General features: G+C 50.3%; 1 protein-coding gene across 7 annotated transcripts in view; it reads left to right on the forward strand.

Moving 5' to 3' along the window:
- Positions 1-18,468, forward strand: part of PTK2 (protein tyrosine kinase 2) — a 248,122-nt gene that overhangs the window by 12,689 nt on the left and 216,965 nt on the right. For 6 of the 7 annotated variants that reach the window (XM_059165537.1, XM_059165536.1, XM_059165535.1 and 3 more), the window contains exons 2-3: positions 7,316-7,419; positions 11,712-11,809. The gene's annotated coding sequence lies outside the window, so the exon portion shown is untranslated. The remainder of the gene's footprint in view (positions 1-7,315; positions 7,420-11,711; positions 11,810-18,468) is intronic. The other variant, XM_059165541.1, reaches the window with a different exon arrangement.

The raw sequence follows: 18,468 nt of genomic DNA on the forward strand, positions 1-18,468 counted from the left end.
TCTGGAGTCCAGAGCAGGTTGGTTCATGTCTGACCTCAGCGTTATGTGTAATGTAGGAAGTGCAGACTTACACATTGTAGCGGGCCCTGCAGAGAGCTGCTGGTTTTGGAGATACATGGCTGCCCTTAGAAGATGACTCTTAGAGGGGAGGGTTTAGACATGGGTATATGTCTGAAAAAGTTTCCTTTTCCTCTTGAGAACAACTGTGACCTCCATTAAGGGCCAAGTATCATGAGTGGCAAAGATATAAGAAATGATGGAATTCAGTGATGGTGTAGACGTTAGAAGTGAAAAACCCTGGGCTGTGTAAGATATTACCCATAAGATTTCAGCCTGGGGATAATTGTGATTCCAGTATTGGCGAAACGTTTGGAATCTCCTTGTCTGTGTCATGGCAGAGAAGGCTTTGCTTTTTGCTTTGGAAAAAATACAGTAGTTGTGTTCTAAGGACCTGACTTGGTAACAGAGGTAGCAGGAGTGACTTAGTTTAAATGCAGGTTGTCTATGTAGGAATGTGTGATGGGTCACGACTAAGTGTTTGGCTGCTAAAGAGTTCATGTTTGTCTTTGACTTTGCCCTTTCGGCCATTTCATTGGAAGTTCTAACTTTTCCACTGGGTGTTTGCCTCCTTTATTTTTCTTGCTTTAGATAGTCTAGGATTTTAGAGGTTGATCTAAATTTAGGGATCATCTGGTTCGGGGCTCCCACTTCAGAGCTGAAGAACTAACCCAGAGAGGATGAGTGGCTTTTGGATAGAAACAGAGGAGGGCTCGCAAGACAGTCTCGGCCGACTTCACTCCGAGCTCGCTGGTGACCTTTCGAGTAGATAAGCAGGGTGTGAAGACACCTTGTAAAACTCCGGTTTCCTGTTAACTGTCAGGAGCTTGGAAAAAATTGATGTAATTGGAAAGTGGGTAAGAAGGGGACAGCGTTGAGTCTGTTGCTCGAACTGTATCCAAGTAGCATCTGGTTTGCATTTAGTTATTTATTTCTGCATTATCGTGGGTATTTGAGAAGTGACACAACATCTCACACATGTATATAGTCTGAGTTTCAGAAAACTAATAATGCCAGCTCTGCACACTTATCTGTCACACTTAAGGCATTTTCATGAGTCACTCTTGACTCCTGAGCATCTGCCATGACGGGGATTCATTAAGAAGACGACAGTCCTGGGTGCCTGGCTGGCCCAGTGGTGGAATGTGTGATTCTTGATCTTGGGATTGTGAGCTTGAGCCCCACTTTGTATGTAGAGATTACATAAGTAAATAAAGTAAGTTAAAATAGAAAAAAGATAGTCACGTCCCCAGGAAGATTTTGGGTGTATCAGTGGTCCTGAAACACTGAGGTTTTGTAAGAATTGTTGAGGACCGTGTGTGAGAGACGCAAACAGGCGCGGTGGTGCCGCAGTCAGTTAAGTGTCCTGCTCGTGTTTTCAGCGTGGGTCATGATCTCAGGCTCATGAGATCCGGCCACCATGTTCGGCTCTGTACCCAGTGTGGAGTCTGCTTGGGATTCTCTGTCTCCTTCTGCCCTGCCCCATCCCCTCATGATCTGGCTTTTTCTTTGGGGAAAAAAAAAAAAAAAAGAATTAAAACCAATGTGATGGTATCATCCCACAGCGATGTTGAGTTACCATTCCTGATGTGGAAGCCAGTCACCTGCCTTTTAAACTAGCTTCCCCTCATGCTGAAGAAACACTGCTGTACTGTTGGTGAAAATACGTTGTAAATCTGAGAGGCCCCTACAACTCCCTGCAGGTTCTGTGGCTCACTAGAAGGACTCACAGAACTCTGAGAAGCCATTACACTCCTGGTTATGGTTCATTACAGGGCGAGGATGCAGGTGGCGGTCAGTGAACGAAAGCACAGGGCCTAGTCCTGGGAAGACCAGCAGGAGCTTCTAGTCGTCTTCTCCCGGTGCGGGTGTGTGGACTTCTCCCAGCACTGACGCTGCCAGCCCAGGAAACTCACCTGAGCCTTGGGGTCCGGGGTATTTATGGGGGGTTATCCCGTAGGCACTTGCCAGCTGCATGGCCAGGTTTAGTCTGCAGTCCCTCTGGAAATCAAGCTGGTGTTGTGTGTGGCCCAAGGCTCCACCAGAAATCACATTGTTAGCATAGACTGTCTGGTGTGACCCAAGGCCCCCCAGCTAAACGAAGACTGAAAGACTACCTCATCAGGCAGGACATTCCAAGGGCTCAGAGGTGACTTCCCAGGAACTGGGCAATGGCCAAATCTGCTTGGGGCAAGCTTAATCCTTTCCTGCATGAAGCCTACAAAGTAAATTACTATTTCTGTCATTACCAGGGAGTTCAAGAAATTACTGCTTTTAGGTAGGAGGTATGTTGCAACCACATGTAGTGTGATTTGCCACAAAACTAAAATACCAGAATTTCTGCACACAAGTGAAGCCGTCTCCAGAAGAGTGTCATCCTTGACACCTGTCGGAATGTTTTCATCAGGAATTTGAATAAAGATCAGGAGTTCGTGCTGGAGGACTGTTCATTTTTAGAATCAGAATTTTAAAATATTTCGATAGGTTGTGACGAAGTGCTAAAATCAACAAGGTAAAATTTATAAGGAATAAAGAAAGGTAAAATGGCAGAGAAGTTAAAAAGAAAAAACCAGCTGAGAACTTAAAGATGTGTGAAATGTGCCTTAGCTGTACCTGTGTGCGGAAAACCTGGGGAAGTTGACTGAAAAGGATCGGCAGGCTTCTCTGAAGGGGCAGATGGTAGATATTTTAGGTTTTGCAGACTAATGGGCAAAACGAAGGATATTATGTAAGTACTTACATAACAAGAGAAAACACTGTAATTTCTACAAAATTTTTATTGACAGAATTCCAAATAATAATTGAGTATGTAAATATTATACAGGTCTACTAATAAGAGTGGAATTCTTTTTTCGGGGGGAGGGTTGGATAACAATTTTCCTGGTTGGAGTTTGAGGTTCGTGATCCCTCATGTCACGGCCAGTTACCGGTGGTCGGTCTGTCGGTGCTGATCTGCACGGAACGTCTCCACGTGGCATCTTTGGCGGCAGCTTCCCGCTGGCGGTGCTCGTGGATGCGGACACCGGTGTGGAAGCTTGTCCTCTCAGCTGAGCGTGCTCGCGGTTTGGCAGACGTCTGTAGAATTCCAGGAGGCTCTTTTTTTTTTTTTTTTTTTTTTTTTTTTTTTTTAAGATTTTATTTATTTATTTGTAAGAGAGAGAGAGAGAGCAAGTACAGGCAGACAGAGTGGAAGGCAGAGTCAGAGGGAGAAGCAGGCTCCCTGCGGAGCAAGGAGCCCGATGTGGGACTCGATCCCAGGACGCTGGGATCATGACCTGAGCCGAAGGCAGCTGCTTAACCAACCGAGCCACCCAGGCGTCCCGCAGGAGGCTCTTTTTGACGCTTGCTTCTCTGCATGTCATCCCAGCGCTGATTCGTCTCTTCCGGTGATGGTCCGAAGGAAGTGCCTCAGTCGCGTGGTTCAGTGGCTTTGAAGTACGTGGCTTCTCATTGTACCCGCAGTGAGGTCTGAGAAATGCTGCTGGAACAGTAGTTTGAACTCAGAAAACACAACGCTGCAGATCTGCGCGGGGACAAAATCCGCTTCTCTCTTTAGCTGTTTATTTTTTTATTTCTAAGTAACCTTTGTGCCCAGCCTGGGACTTGAACCCGGAGCTCCGGAGTCCCACGCTCCTGTGACGGAGCCGGCCAGCGCCGCTGTCACTCTGGCGGCGCGGGAGGCTGCTTGTGATCAGGTTGCTTGCGGTCACCGCCCGAGGCCCCTCCCGCGCCGTGTATGTTTAGGGGAGCTCACGATGAAGTGTTCACACGTGTGAGCAAAAGCTGGCCTCTGCAGCAGCTCGGTGTTTGGTAAGAGCGATGCCTGAAGGAGGGTCTTGAGTTCGGAAAGATTTCGGTCTTGGCTCTGAGGCTGAAAAGTCCCACCAAAGCCTCGCACGCCGCGCTGACCTGCTGTGCGGCAGGACAAGCCAGGCTGTTTTCTTGACGCTTGCTGTCGGTGCTCCTGGCTGGGTAACTCACGATGGGTCGGAACATTTCCCACGGGCACCTGTTGCTGACTAACACATTGGAGAACCCTAGCTCAACGCTTTGAACAACTTCTCTTTTCATACGCTTGGTGACATTTCCAGGTAACCCTTGTTCTGCTCTGCAGACATTTTTGCTGTCTTCAGTTATAGTATGTGTTAGCAGATTCTGCTCCAGGTCGTGTTAAGTCAGTGTTTTCTCTTTGAAAGTGTTCTCCTAGCAGTTCCCCACCAAGAACTGCTCCCAGAGGCCCCGTCCTCGGTCCCTTTGCTCCATGCACAAATAGTCGAGCGGTGTGGGTTACACCTGTTGGCTCAGCAGCACCGAAGGAGACCCACTCAGTCCCTCGCCTCTTTCCGTCCTTGACTCTCCGTGTTGCTCCTGGGGTCCCCCTCGGAGCGGCCGTTCTTGCCGAAAGGGTCGTTGTTTTCAACAAGTGCACTTTTTTTTTTAAAGATTTTATTTATTTACTTGATAGACAGATCACTAGTAGGCAGAGAGGCAGGCAGAGAGAGCGGAGGAAGCAGGCTCTCTGTTGAGCAGAGAGCCCGATGTGGGGCTCAATCCCAGGACCCTGGGATCATGACCTGAGCTGAAGGCAGAGGCTTTAACCCACTGGGCCACCCAGGCGCCCCAACAAGTGCACTTTTCCTCTGCACATTTCCTTTGCTGTTGAGTTAAACATGATTTAATGAACTCCTTGTCATCCATGTGAGGTGGGGGGACTGTTTAGGGTTTGCAGCAGAGAAGTGACACCACCTGCTCTAGGTTTGGAACCAACGTGTACGCTAGGGCGGTGGGGCGGGGCCCAGAAAGCCGGTCCCAGAGCGCCGCAGTCATCTGGGCGAGTGGTGATAGTGGTTCGCGGCACCATGGTGTTGGTGAACTCACGCCATGGCAAGAGGACAGGGTCTGGGCCTGTTGTGTGGGAAGAGCCAACATGACTTGCTGACCAGACAGGATGAGGAATGTGGGAGGGAGACAGGAGGCAGGGGTGATAGCCGTTGTTTATGGCCCCAGCGGTTGGAAGGGGACGCAGTCAGGAACGGAGAAGACTGTGTAAGAAGGTTTGTGGAGGGGGCGGGTCGGTCAGCTCCTGGCCTGGGAGGTGTTGCACGTTTTACTTGGTCTCCAAGGGACCTAGAAGTGGGTCCCAGCATAGAGTACACTTGCCAGGGGTTTGGTCAGGAAAACACGGACCATTCTAGGCAATTTTTACTAGTCAACTTCAACTTCCACCCTGAGTTGTAGCAGGAAGGGGTTTTGGGAGGTGTAGCTCTGCCTTCTCTTCGGTGAGGCCAGGAGAAGGCGGAGATGGTGGCTCTCCTGCAGAGGGAACGCCAGTCCATCCAGCACAAGAGCCGGGCAGGTGGTCTGAGCTGGAGGGAGCAGTTTTAGCTTCGTTAGCCTGGAAACAGCATTTGATGTGAGTTTGCCTGGGAGGTGAGCATAGCTGAGATGAGAAAGTACAGAGCCCCGGGCCTCTGGAAGGAGAGAGCATCTGTGGGGTAAGAAGAAAACCATGAGAACAGGAGTGGGAGATCAGCTCTGGTCCGTTGTTGCCGAAAGGTCGAGACCTGAGCTCTGGTGATTGGCCTGAGCAGTGCACAGGTCATTGGTAGTCTTAGAAGAAGTTTCCGTGGCGTGGGGGGCCGGAGCCAGTGGGTTTACGGGGTAAAAGGCCAACAAGAGTTTGTGACACCGAGTGTGCTGTGTGTATGCTGGTTTGCGGAATTACTTGGACGCTGGCTGTTTTAAAGCGTGTGGGGGATGATTCTGATGTTAGCTTCCTCCTTGGTATCTATCGGCTTACGCTGATGCTCTTCTCCCGCAGGACCTGACCTTCTTCGGGTTCTTGCTGCACTGAGTGTGTTAGGGTGTGCTCTCCACACTTCAGGTGTTACTTCAGGAGGCTTTCTGTCGTGTGCAGATCTGCCCGTGTGGTGGTGTGACTGCCAGCTTGCTTCCTAAGGCACCTGCTGCGGTTTACTTTTGAGAGCGGCCACACTGTTTCTGTAGTTACTCCGTCCAGCTTTTCCTATCGCCCTTTCTAGGAGCGGCAGGAAGGAATGGCTTATTCTTCCTTACCTCGATCTGGGACCCTTTGCTTGGTGAACTGCTTCTACTTACACAGGGACCTGTTTCACCCGGAGGTCGCCGGTGTCCACTGGGCTGCGTCTCTCGCTCAGTTGCGCTCCGGCCTTGCTCCACATTCTGTATGCTGCGGGAACGTGGTCCATGGTCCTCCTTTTGGTGTCTCTCAGGCAGACGAAATGACCCGTCGGTAGACTGTCACAGCCATTAGTTCTCTTGTGTGATTGAAGGGTCGCCTTGCTTTGAGTGTGTCAGCTGTGCCTGTTAATCAGTTAGAGTAGAATAGTGTTTCTTTCACTTATTTTTTTTTTTTTAAAGATTTTATTTATTTATTTGACAGACAGAGATCACAAGTAGGCAGACAGGCAGGCAGAGACAGGAGGAAGCAGGCTCCCCGCTGAGCAGAGAGCCTGATGCGGGGCTCCATCCCGGGAACCTGAGATCATGACCTGAGCTGAAGCAGAGGCTTAACCCACGGAGCCACCCAGGCGCCTTTCTTTCATATTTTTAAGCCTTTGCCAAGTCGAATTTTCTGGGGATACTATTTACCGTGTAGAACAGCGGTGGTTAGGAGAATGGGTGCGGGCTGGTCTTGCTCTGAATCTCAGACCTGATCCTTGTTCGCTGCCTGTTGAGCAGGTTCCCGACGCTCTAAGTCTCTTTCCTCATCCGTGAGGGCGAGAGTACCATGACTCTGGTAGAAATGTGATGGGACACAGTTCCTGGTACATGGCTGGTCAGGGAGGGATCCTGAAGGCAGCAAATAGAGCTGCTGGCGGTGCGGTCCTTTCCTTCGGGAGAGCTGGAAGCTAATCTCAGCCGTTCCCGGACGTGTCCGGCCAGCATGTGGGAGAGCCAGCCGCGGTGCCTACCCCTGACCCGCACATAAACGGCGCTTTGTTGTGGTGGTGGTTCCTCCGTTGGGTTTTCAGAAACTGGTCATTTTGCCTCTTCATTTCCCTCCTGTCCTCCTGTCGTCCTGCTCACCAGCAGCTGGACGGCAGCCTGTCAACCCGCACTGGCACGTGAATGCCCGGGCCGCCCTGACCGGTGGCCCGTGAGCTGTTGTCTGAGTGTGTTTGGCTAGAAAAGTCTTTGGAAGCATAAACAAGTGTTCGTTTTCTCAGATAACTTTCATAATCATGTTCAGCTTCTTCTTATGTTTTTGGTTTTTCAGAAATTTACCCTGACCTGTGTCTGCAGAGCGCGGGTGGCAGCGCCACCTGCTTCGGAAGCCCTTGCACCCCGGCTCAGAGGGAGCGACGCCAGGGCGGCGTGGCGGTATGTTTCAGACACTTGGGACTTCCGCGGTGCCAGCTGTCCGGCGGTTACACATGAGGACGTGGTGGGTTTGGGCTTTCCTTGGCATTTAGCATTGAGCAGACCCTCTCTTCGCCAGGGGCTGAGCCTGCCTGGTTGGTCCAAGCCAGATATCTTACAGTTCGTCAATATGTCGTGTCGAATGTTCGCAGCTTTAGAAAGAGTCGTTCTGCCATGTGTGCCTCGGAAAGCCCAAATCGTGCCCATTGTTTTCACGTGGGGATCTGGGAAACTTGGGAAGCAGCACAGCTTGTGATGCTGAGAGAAACTGCTGTTTGCCTGAGCACTCTCTCCCTTGTTTGCTCTGTGACCTTGGAGAATTTCTTAGTTTTTCTGGACTTCGTTTTCTCATATGTAAAAGGGCAAGAGAGCAGTCGTCCGGGCTGCGAGAACTCGGGAGCGGGTGCCTGTTCAGCATTTGGGAGAGAACGCTGCCCCGCACACCCTCCACCGACGGCGGCTGTCGCTGTGGTTGGAGCGGTGGGGGGCGGGGGTCAGGGCCTGTCCAGGTGGGACCATGCACTGAAACGAGAACGTTCTGAGCAGAGCGATGGTGCGGAGTATGTTACGTGTTCCAGAAGCATAGAGCGAGAGTGTGCTGTGACTGCTGGGAAGTCCTCATTTGCACATCAGAGGGTCTTGGAGAGAGGTCAGAGTGGCCTGAGCATCTCTGATGTGTCTTAACACACACCCGTTCATGCCAGGATGCAGAGAGTGTCCGTCATACAAGTAACAAGGAGCTGACAGTGTATTTCACTGTATAATGAGCCAAGTGTAATTTTTCTTTGTCTGGAGCAAAAGAATTTAAGCATTTTAATTACAGGGTTTGGGAAATACTCTCGTTTTCTGCCCTATTTGAACTACGTTCATTCAGATTTCTGGGCTTATATGTACGTCAGTTCTGTGCTGGATGCTGCATGCCCTGGGCTGCCCACTATTCGGGGGCAGGCACGCCGTAGGGCCAGTGTCCATAGGATGCAGTGTTAGTGTTTGCTTGAATTCTCCTTAAAATACGAAATCAAGTGAGGAGCAGTTATAAGGCCCCCAAAGCCAGTGTGTATGTTCATCGATTCATCACTAGGTCATTCACATGTCACGTGCACGTGTTCTGAGCGTGTTTTAGGTGCTTTCTCAGGCGTGAAAAAAAAGTTGAAACTCTTTAAAGGCGAGCAAGGTTGGTGTGTCTTTGAATTCTAGTTCTCTGGAAGGATAGCAGGTGTGTACAGTAGATGCTCAGTACCTGAATAAACGTAAAAAGACCCCAGACTGCTCTTGCCTGTACTCCTGTAGCGGGGATTGTATTGGATTCTAGAAGGCGACAGCTGGATGAGAAATCCTCTCCAAGAGGTCTTCCCGGCCGAGCGAGGGAGAGGGAGAGTCTGCCAGCAAGGGTGGCACAGTGGTCAGTCCTGTGGTGGAGATGCGCACAGGACAGGAGCGCGGGCATTTCTCTTTCCTTCGTCAGCCCCCGCATTCTTCACCTTCTTCACACCTGTCGTTCATTTCCCCCGTACCTTCCCGGAGCCCCTTAGTAGTTTCTCTGCGTGGTTCGTCATCTAGACTCAGCTCTTCTTCACATTCTGTTGCTGGCAGACAATTCCCTGGAGATCTCTGTTCTCTTTTCCAAGCTGCTTGCGCCTGAGGCCTTTTACTGTGTTGTTCTGGGACGTTCCTCTGTTCTCATCCTTGGCTTCTGTCCAGAGTGGGATTCTAAGTTTGTGGCAACTCTTGTCTTTGTCTTTCTTCACTGACTTCCTCATCTTCATGGAGTTAATCACTTTAGAAAGATGTTGCAGTGTCTTTGGACAAGGTGAAGACCGCCGTCAGCATCGCCTCCTCTTGCGCTCCTCTTGTGCTCCTCCAACTTGGACTTGTCTCCCTCTCTCCTGATGCCCACCACCGCCTGAGCTCTCCCTGATTGTCATCCTGGGGAGGACCTTACCCCTTCTTCATGGAAGGTCATGTGTTGCTCATTTTTTGTTGATGCTCCTGTTTGGTGGAGGACTTTCTCCAGTGGCTTTCTGACACAGGATGCTTCGGGGGCAAACCTGTTGGGACCATGCAGGAACGAAACTTGATGGACAGTCTGGCTGGGTATAGAGTTCTGTGTTGGCTTTCATTTTTGTTCATAAACTCAAAGATCGCTCCATTGCCTTCTTGTTTTCATGTCACTGTTTTAGCACTCAGAAGCTATTCTTACTTATCCTTTGTATGTAACTTTTTCCCTGCCATCTTTAGAAGCTTGTAGGAGTCTTAAAATTTGTACAAGTCTCTTGAAATGGCACGACATTGTAGTCTGTGTGGGTCGGCTTTCATCTGCAGTGCTGCGCATTCAGTGGGTCCCTTCATTCTGGCAACTGGTATTTTTCAGTTCTGGGAATACTTTTTTGGCATTATTGTGCTGAGGTTTTCTCCATTTCGTCTCCTTATTTTGTTTTTCTGGAAGTCTTATTATCCAGCACTTGGCTGTCCTGGGCAGAGGTTGTAATCATCGTAATGCTTTTTTCTTCTTCCTTTGCTCTTCCTCCTCTGCCTTTTTTTTTTTTTTTTTGTCTTTTTATTCTCCATTCAGGGAGACATGACTTCAGTTTGACTTAACCTTCTTCTTTAGTTTATTATTTCTGATTGCGGAAAGGTTCTCGAGATTTCTAAGAGTTCTTTTCCTGTTCTTCTAGAAGAGCATCCTCCTTTTGTAGATTGATCGCAGCGTCTTACCTCTGTATTCTTGGTACTTTGTATGGACTCAGTTTCTTTCAGGTTCTTTCCTTCTTTCTCCTGTCTGACAGGTGGGGCCTCTTGACTTTTACATTGGGGTGTTCTTGGTGGGCCCTGTGTTGGGGGTCTCCAGTGTTAGGATTTTAGGTCTGTCTTTTGGGGCTGATCAGATTCCCCAGAAATATTTTCCAGTCTCTTCCTGCAGAATTCTGACTTCAGAATCTGGGAGTTAAGGGTGTGCCTGTGTGGTGTGTTGTAGGGGAGCTGGAGAAGTCACCGCTCACTGTGTATGCAGTCATTAAATCCAGCTCTGTTCAGCGCCGCTGGGCAGGGCGACTTCAGTCTGTAGATGCCTCTGCTTTTTCCAGGGAGAGTGAGAATCCTCCCCCACTCCCCCATCTTCTGTCCGAGTGAGGGGAGTCCCATTGTACCTGGCATTGAGGTTCTAGTTCCTGTTGCCACGGCCTTCCCCAGCTGCTGTGGGAGGTTGTGCCTCTTTCCCCCGTTCCCTGTGCGCTGCTGTCGCCAGTTCTTGTCTTCGAGGACTGCGGTGCGAGCGGAGCTGGCTCTCAGCGTGCTCCACTACTGAGTTCGAATCTGCCTCTCTTGGGCCTGCTGACTCATTTACTGTACTTCAGTCTTCTTAGTTTCTGTTTCTTCCAGGTTTCTTCTTTTTACTCTTTGGGTCTAGATCTTCCATGTTAGAAGATTTTCTCAGACCTTCCAAAATCTTGGCCTTTTCTCCTTTCACTTGTCCCTGTGCTATTGCAAACACTTTTTTTTTTTTTTTAAGATTATTTATTTATTTCATAGAGATCCTGAGTAGGCAGAGAGGCAGGCAGAGAGAGGAAGGGAAGCAGGCTCTCCGCTGAGCAGGGAGCCCGACGTGGGGCTCGATCCCAGGACCCTGGGATCGTGACCTGAGCTGAAGGCAGAGGCTTTAACGCACTGAGCCACGGAGGCGCCCCTGTTTCAAACACTTTTAAAAAAAGATTTTATTTGTTTGTTTGAGAGAGAGTGTGTGTGGGTACACGGGAGAGAGCAGAGAGCACAAACGGGAAACAGCAGAGGAGAGGGAGAAGCAGATTCCCGCTGAGCAGGGAGCCTGATGCGGGGCTCCATTCCAGGACCCTGGGATCATGACCTGAGCCAAAGGCAGATGCTCATCTGACCGAGCTACCCAGGTGCCCTGTTTAAAACTTAAAAAAAAAAGTATCTTGTCAGTATAATTTTAACGGGAGGCCGTGGAGTAGATGTCTGTACTCCCTCGTTGTGCCACACACTTGTAGGCTGTATCCTCTATTAATTCATGGGTTTTGATACGTTTTAATGGCTTTCAGTTGCTTCACATGTATTTCTTACATAGACAGTAGGCTTGAAGACAGGGACGCAGTGCCCAGTTTTTACCCGTCATCCCCGGTGCTGCGCAGTAGGCGTGCCTGGGAGGTGGTGGAACTGGCTGAGATGCCGAGTGCAGCAGAGCTTTGAAAAGGCGAAGGACGGTGGTTTGATGCACGCGTGTTCTCTCTCCTTGTCAGGTTCTCTGAGGACTATGCAATGAGGAAAGAGGAACTAGGAGCCTTTCCTTTAAACTGAAGTTTGATTTCTTCGCAGAGTTACCGTGGCCTTCGGATCTGTGAGTAGAATTCTCTTGCTACATTTGCGTCTTGGTTGTTCGTTTTGTTTTTGATTTTTCTTTCATCTGTCGTAGGTTTCTTTGACATGTATTAGAAACAGATAGACGCCAATTGGTCTTGCAGAGTAGGTGAGGGAAGAAAGATTAGTTGTTTAGTGGCTTTTATGTGTGGACAGAGGTGGGCAGGATGGCAGTAGTGTCCGGGACAGAAACACTGGGAGCAGGTGCGGGGAGGAGCATGTGCTCCAGAGCACTGTGGACCCCAGCAACCCCAGGACCGGGCTGCCTTTGCCCTGTGTCACATTTGCATAACTGAAACGGAGGTTAAAGGTTACTCTGCAAATGGCAAAGCTGGGGTTCAGACTCCTTCTGGCTTTGGAGTGTGTGCTTTTTACTCGCGTCTTCTTACGGGCTCTGGATTCACATGTTGGCTTGGCTACTTGCTTAGTAACTCTTCACTAACTGCTGAAACCTAGCTTCTCTCCATGCCCACTGCTGACTGCCTAAACTTAGCTCTCTCCGACAACGGGTGCTCTCCCAGGGTTGTGCTGAAGATGCCATAAGAAATGTGACATGTGGTCAGCATTTGCAGACGGTAGCAGTGAATATTCGGTGGCATTTCCCCCACTTTAATGAGAAGAAAACTGAGCCCCAGAGGGTGGGTTATTTGTATTTTGTTAAATTTCGAATTTTGTTAAGACCTTGGCACTTGTGCTGCACTCCATAGTTGAGAGGTTGTAGAATTGAGATTCTGTCCCAGTTGTCTTATTTCCAAAGGCTGCTCTTTGTGGTAGGCCTAGTGGCAAATCCAGGACGGATAGCTGATGGAAGGTTCATAAATCTCTCTTGGAGGTCTTAGCATTGGTAAACGTTTTATTTTACCGGTACGTTGCTTTAATTAAAGCGTCATGAATTTAGACTTTGTGGATTCAGAATTCAGGATCATTTATAATTATGTTGGATTTGACTTTGGCAAGTGTCTTTGTCTTAAATATCCAAGGGGCTGGGCCCTGGATGGTTTTTCCATTTCCTTCTGGGGGTGAGTTCACTTTCCTCTTTTGTTCTCCTTTCTCCCCCAAGCCTACTTTCGTTTCTGCCATGATGAGGTATTAGGGAAGGGAAATTATGTCTTGCAGTTTCAGTTTCTAAGTAAGTCCTGGAAGTCTTTCTCCTTTTCTCTAAGTCCTTCCGCCCTTTCTTGGCTGCGAGAGGCACCTGCTCTGTGTGGTGCGGGGCGTGACTGTGCTGTCTTTGGAGAAGGCCATGCCCCGCGGCTCACACCCCTTGTCTCCTCCCCAGGCTCCCTGCACGTTCAGTGTTTCTTCCTGTAACAGTGCGCTGTGTTTACTGGGTATGAGTCTGCTTCTGCATCTTCAGGAACAAAGATTCTGTTATTTGATCTCTGCGTGTTTTCTGCTTGGCCCATAGGTGGTTTAGACTAAATGCTGGAGGAAGGAGCATTTAATGTTTGCCACAAAGTAAGTTCTCTTTTCTTAGTGGATCCAAACAAGAGGGAGAATATCAAGTATAACTCTCCAGCAGTATTAGCTATTAAAATAGTTCGTGTGGTAGAGTATGAGACAGTTTCATGTTTAGCAGAAATTACACAAAAACTTAATGCGATCTTAAAAACTTCTTAAAACTTAAAAACTTAAAAACTTCTTAATGCGATGTGCGCTGGAACAAAGGCCCGACGGGGAACTGCGGGCCTGTCCATGGCTCCCGAGAGCTTTGAGCACCGCGATATAATCTGCTTCTACTTCAGCACTCCCCTCCCCTCCACTCCTCTTTGAAAATATGTAAACCCGGGAATATAACCTTATAACCAGGGTTTCTGTCATTGTTTCCCCCAATTCTGGACACGTGGTGAGGCCACATGGGCCAGCCTGGCTTCGTACAGCATCAGCTTGATGATGTTCTGCTGAGGTCCACGTTCCCTGATGAACCTGAGTGCCCTGGTCCACTCGAGCTCCTGTGGGATGGATCAGGTTCTTGGTTCTTGATTTGTTTTGGGGCGTTGCATTATAAGGCAGAAGCTTGGGATAGCAGTGTTTTACGCTAGAATTCTGGGAAAGGGAAGGAAGGTTTTGGAGGAGTTGAATTGCTGGCGTATGTATGGGGATTGTTTTCAGGGTTAATGGCGTGTGGAGAGGCAGTAGACAGAAAGGAAGGTTGCTCGGAGACCCGTCTGAAAACCCCCGTTTTGTGAAAAAAAGAGCTTTTCTGGCATCAGGACCACTGAGAACAATTGACATAGATTGAACTCTGAGCTTCTGGGGCTGTTTATCCAAACAAAGAGTCACTAGGGTCAGACGGTGCTGGCTCTCGGCTGCAGAGGGCAGCTATCCCTCAGCGTTCAGACCTGAGACTCGGCTAAGGTTTGAAAACTGGTGTGTTGGGTACAGACACCAGGGGTGGGGAGTGGGGGAGACTAGGGGACAACCGGGAGATGTGTCGGCAGGCCGTTTGGGAAAGCAGGTGAGCAGCAGTGGGGGCTTGGATTGGAGCAGGAAAGCTGGCGGTGGTGAGAAGCAGTGGGGGCCTGGATGTATTTCAAAGGTAGAAGCAGCAGGATTTGCTGACAGAGTGCCTAAGGGGTGTGAGGACAGAGAGAGGAGTTGAGTTGACAAGAAGGCTCTTGGCCTGGGCAACGAGAAGGGGAGGGAGGCTGTGGGTAGAGCTTGGTTCGAGGGACAGCTGGGGAGCTCACTTGTAGCCATTGTTTGCGATTCTGTTGGGATCCAAGCAGAGCTGTCATGGGGGCAGTTGTAAGTGGGCATCGGAGCTTGGGAGAGGGGTCCCGGCTGGAAGCGGCAATGAAGATGGGTGATGCTGTGCTCACTGAGGGAGGGCGCGCAGAGGGGACAAGCAAGCCCAGGCCAGTGCTCCTGGACAGACGTGAGCAGTGGCTGTGTGTGAGGAAGACCCCGGGAAGAAGGGAAGAGAGTTCCAGGAGGAGGATGTGGTCCACTCTGACATGTCAGGAAAGGTTGTGAGGAGGACTGAGGGTTGCCTTCGAGTTTGGTGACGTGGACGGCACTGTGGCAGTGCTGGCGGTGCTGTGGGGCCTGGTCAGAGGGAAGGCCCACCTGGACGGTGCTAGAAGCGGGAGAGAGGGTTCCAGTAACTTCGGTCCAGGGTGTATCAGCATCTGGGTGCTGAGCAGCCCAGCCCCGCCGGGCCCCTGAGGTCCGTGGTGGTGTTTCCACGTTGCGGGTGGCGAAGGCGCAGGGTCAGAGCTCAGCGCAGCTTTCTCGAGAGTGCGGAGCCGGCGGGCTGTGGCGCCAGGTCCCAGGCACGCACGCTGTTGTCCGCTGCCCGCCCCTGAGGTTCGGAGAGAGACTGCTGAAGGGGGAAAGGGAGCAGCGAGTTGAAGTTGCAGGAAAACACTTAAGTCCTGCTTGAAATGCTTCTGTTAGAGATTCTCTTTCTTCTTCTTACTTAGAAATTTCATTCTGTCCGAGGGTGGTCAGAGCCCTGAACGGTCCCGTGAGCGGCTTCTTGCAGCGCGCGTCCACGTCCCCAGCAGTAGCTGTGTAGGGGCGGGGTCTTTGATGTGTCACTTTGAGAAAAAGTCGTGTTCTGAACTCCCATCTTCCCCACGTGATTGGGTCAGTTTTTGCTTAGATCCATAATTTGGTTAATCGTTCTGACTTTGTAAATGTCGCTCGCTCTTGAGCCGGTTAGTGTAGCCTGATAGATTTCCTTTTTGTTCAACTGTTTGTTTTCCTGTTTTCTTGAACTAAACAATTACCACTGTTTTTTTTCCTGTTTGCTTGATATATTTTTTTATTTTAATCTTACTTTTTTGAGATTTTATTTATTTATTTGACAGAAAGATCACAAATAGGCAGAGAGGCAGGCAGAGAGAGGAGGAAGCAGGCTCCCTGCTGAGCAGAGAGCCCGATGCGGGACTCAATCCCAGGACCCTGAAATCCTGACCTGAGCCGAAGGCAGAGGCTTTAATCCACTGAGCCACCCAGGCATCCCTGTTTGCTTGATATTCTTAAGAGTTCTCACTCTCTCTGACAGCTCATAAGTTAGGCCTCTTAATAAAATATTCTGTGTGCTCAGGCATATTACTTCTGTCTTCACCCCCAGGGACATTTGTTTTCTTGCATGCTGGACAGGTTGCTCTGCTGGCCGGCTAGAGATGGTACCAGGGTTGAGCTGTGCAGGGCAGATCCTGCTGGAACAGAATGCTGATGGGGAAGACAGTGACCAGGGGCTCAGAGGGAGGGGGACAGCATCCTCCTGAGGGAGCTGGTCTGGGAAGGGTGAGCGTGATTTGCGATAGTTGGGGAAAGGCATTCCAGGTGGAGAAAGTGAGAAGCTGAGCTGGACGAGACGGGTTCCTTTTCGTTAACCTGCAAAGCCTGTGTTGTGGTGCCTTGCTAGGTGGTACAAATTAACTTAGTTACAGACTCTTCCTTTAAGAGATTTAGATAGGTTTCCATGGGAAATGGGACATTCAGTTTGTTAAACATCTGTCATCAATTTTTTTATTTTTTGAAAGATTTTATTTTTTAACTAATCTCTTAAAGTAAGCATCCAATGTAGGGCTCAAACTTAACCTTCATTGGGGCACCTGGGTGGCTCAGTGGGTTAAGCCTCTGCCTTCGGCTCAGGTCATGATCTCAGGGTCCTGGGATCGAGCCCCACATGCAGCTTTCTGCTCAGCGGGAGCCTGCTTCCCCCCCCCCCCCCGACCCCCCCGCCTGCCTCTCTGTCTACTTGGGATCTCTCCCTCTGTCAAATAAATAAATAAATCTAAAAAAAAAAACCCACAAAAAAACCTTAACCCCACAAAAAAACCTTAACCCCAAGATCGAGAGTCATATGCTCTACTGACTGAGCCAGCCAGGAGCCCCTGTCATAAATTTTTAATGTTTTCTTAAAACCTGAGCGTAAGCTATATTAAAACATTTCATCCAAGAAATAATCTTAACTTGTTGAATTCACATCCCGGTTCATGAAAAAATCTTCATGGACTGTCTGCCAAGGAGGCGGCGCAGCCTCTCGTCATGCAGGTGCGGACACGGCAGCGCCTGCTGCGGCTGTCGGGCAGGGGCAGGATGCGCGACCACAGGACATTTCAGAAGCCGCTCTGTGTCCAGCTGGACGTGAGGAGGGTGTGCGGGGAGGCTGGGGGCGTCGTGGGAGGGGGCAAGCGGGCGCCGCCCTGGTTTCTGTGGCCCCGTTTGGGAGGCCGGCTGGGAACGAGGGCTGCAGAACCAAGAATGCGTGGGCTGGCTTCTCTGAAGAGAAGCATCGCTCGGTTTGAAGTGCTGAGGCAGAATTGTAGGAAGTAAAGTCCATAAATGCCTTCCAGGACTGCCGACCCCGGGCCACCTTCTGTGTCGCTGCCTGGCTGCTCCCACGGACGGTCAGGACCCTGGGTTTGCTTCAGCGGGTCCGCCGTGTCCGCAGGCTGCCTGCTGTCTGACGCTTCCGCTTCGTGCTCAGAGCTTTGCGAAGAACGCCCTTTGCCTTTCCAGTACTCGTGGCGTTTGGGACTCAGAATCGCACGGCAGGGAAGTCGCAGAGTTGGGATACCGGCCATTTACGCGTGCCGCTCACCGTGCGTTCTCGAAGCGTACGTGGTTTTGTGGCAACAGGGGAGTGCTCACTGCCCCCACTGTCGAGGCGAGCCCCCAGCCAGATCCAGACTGTCCCCCTGAGGCTCCACGTGGTGGCCGCAGGCTCTCCTGTCCCTTTACACGAAAGCTTAGCACGTGGTGCTCCTGTGTGTGGGCCCTGCCTGTGACAGAGAGCCCAACGGCGGCCTGCAGGCGGGCAGCATCGTCAGGCGCCACCGCGCCTCCGCCGCGTAGGAATGCGTTGTCACCAGGGTTGCCGACCATTGCACGTGGTTCTCAGTCATTGGTGTTTCTGCTCATATTTTTTTTCCCAGATGTTATTTATTTATTTGACCAAGAGAGCACAAGTAGGCAAAAGACAGGCAGAGAGAGAGGGGGAAGCAGTCTCCCCACTGAGCAGAGAGCCCGATGTGGGGCTCAATCCCAGGACCCTGAGATCATGACCCGAGCCGAAGGCAGACACGTCCCCGACTGAACAACACAGGTGCCCCATTCCTGCTCATATTGAAGAAAGATCGTGGCTTCATTGAAGACTCATAAAGATGAGAAAACAGGTCTGTTTCTGACCGAGCAGGAGGCAGGCAGCTTTTCCTGGGATTCTTACACTCCGAGTAAGGGCGAGAGAGGATGTTTCTTTCTTTCTACCTGCCTTGGCATATGGTAGGTATGGGGGCAGGGGGCAAGTAGGGTGTTGGGAGTGGGGATGGTGAGGAAGCATTTTAGATTTGTGTCTGCTGCTCATGCATCCTAAGTGGTTTAAGAAAATACACAAACTTTCCATCACTCCTTCTTTGATACACTGTCTATTAAAAAGGATAGGGGTCTCAGCAAAAAATTCAGCTGAATTGGCCAGAAGATTCAATTAGGTATTTCATTTCCTGTAGCTAACAAGACGCACACAGACGCTGACCGTCCTTCATCATTAGGGAAACGCCCGTGACCGTCACCGTGAGGTAGTGCTGCAGTCCTGTGAGAGAGCCTCCCATCCCCCACAACAAGGCGGCAAAAGGGGACAGTGGCCAGCTGCAGGCGGGCGGAGCAGCCAGAACTAGGTCTTGC

The sequence above is a fragment of the Mustela lutreola genome, chromosome 3 (genome assembly GCF_030435805.1).
Source record: "Mustela lutreola isolate mMusLut2 chromosome 3, mMusLut2.pri, whole genome shotgun sequence".
NCBI lineage: Eukaryota > Metazoa > Chordata > Mammalia > Carnivora > Mustelidae > Mustela > Mustela lutreola.